Source organism: Ailuropoda melanoleuca, chromosome 11, assembly GCF_002007445.2.
Source record: "Ailuropoda melanoleuca isolate Jingjing chromosome 11, ASM200744v2, whole genome shotgun sequence".
Taxonomy (NCBI): domain Eukaryota; kingdom Metazoa; phylum Chordata; class Mammalia; order Carnivora; family Ursidae; genus Ailuropoda; species Ailuropoda melanoleuca.
This window is the reverse complement of record NC_048228.1, coordinates 27803827-27805501: the sequence shown is the minus strand read 5'-3', so window position 1 is coordinate 27805501 and position 1675 is coordinate 27803827.

The following is a 1675-nucleotide window of genomic DNA, read 5'->3' as shown; positions in this document are numbered from 1 at the left end:
GGCATAAAGCTGTTGATAAAAGTTTCTAATAATCCTTCCAATTTCATTGGTGTTGGTTGTGACCTCTCCTTTTTCATTCATAGTTTTATTAATTTGGGTCCCTTCTCTATTCTTTTGGATAAGTCTTGCCAGAGGTCTGTCAATGTTATTAATTTTCTCAAAGAACCAGCTTCTAGTTCTGTTGATCTGCTCTACTATACTTCTGGTTTCTCATTCATTGATTTCTGCTCTAATCTTGGTCAACTCCTTCCTTGTCAGTGGGTTAGGCCTGTCCCTCTGTTGCTGTTCCAGTTTCTTGAGGTGAGAATATAGAAACTGCATTTTAGATTTTTCTATTCTTTTGAGTGAGGCTTGGATGGCTATGTATTTCCCCCTTAGGACTGCCTTTGCAGTATCCCATAGGTTTTGGACCGTTGTGTATTCATTCTCGTTGGTCTCCATAAATTGTTTAATTTGTTTTTTGATTTCCTGGTTTATCGAGTCATTCTTGAGCAGGATGGTTCTTAGNGGATGGTTCTTAGTCTCCAAGAAGAGTGGCTTTCTTAATCATTACAAGATCAGAGATAGATCCAGATTTCACATGGAACGTTCCCTTTTTTAAATGTTAGCAAGTAATTCAACTTTTCAAATCACTATTTGTGCCAACAAAATTATCTGCTGGCCAAATATGACCTGTGTGACTTGACCCACACTTTCTACAATTGTACCTTCAGGATGACCAAGTAGGGTGATAGCTGAAGGCTTTGGGAAGGAATCAAGGTCTGTAGCTCTCCGCTTCGAGGTGCCACTGCTGGCCCCTTACTCCCAGGGGCGGCCCGGGCTGATCCCGTTCCCAAGCACCACCCAGTGCCTCAGCAAGTTCCTACTCTGCCCACCGGCCTAGGCTTCCTTTGATGACTGAACACAGAGGAAACGATAATTAGAATAGCTAACATTTGTTGAACAATTATTGCGTGCTATCAATATCTAGGCATCATCTAATTCAGTCTTCACTGGTTTTATTATTTTATTACTCCCATTTTTGTGTTTTAAAAGCTTTTATTTATTTATTTATTTATTTACAGAGCATACAAGCGGGGGAGGGGAGCGGGCAGAGGGAGACCACACTGAGTGGGATGCAGGGCTTGGTCCCACAACCTCAAGATCACTGCCAGATCTGAAACTAAGAGCAGGACACTTGACCAACAGAGATGCCAAGGTGCCCCATATTACTCCCATTTTTTAAAAAGGATTTTATTTATTTATTTGAGAGAGAGAAGGAGAGAATGAGAAAGAGCACAGGGAAGGGGGAGGGGCAGAGGGAGAGGGAGAAGCAGACTTCCCTGTAAGCAGGGAGCCTGATATGCGGCTGGATCCCAGGACCCCGGGATCATTACCTGAGCCAAAGGCAGATGCTTAACTGACTGAGCCACCCAGGGGCCCCTCCCATTTTTAAAGATAAATAAAGGCACAGAAAGACTCAGTAACTTATACGCAATGTCAAACAGCCTACTATAGTGGGTCTGGAACTCAAACTAAGTATGTCTGATTTCAAAGCCCACACCCTTAACTGCTCTATCAATTAGGATATTTTTGGTTGTAAAATCAGAACACCTGACTACAACTGGATTAAACAAATAGGGCCTTATTTTTCATAAGAAGACCAGAGTTAGAAGCCTGCAAGGTTAGCTCAGCA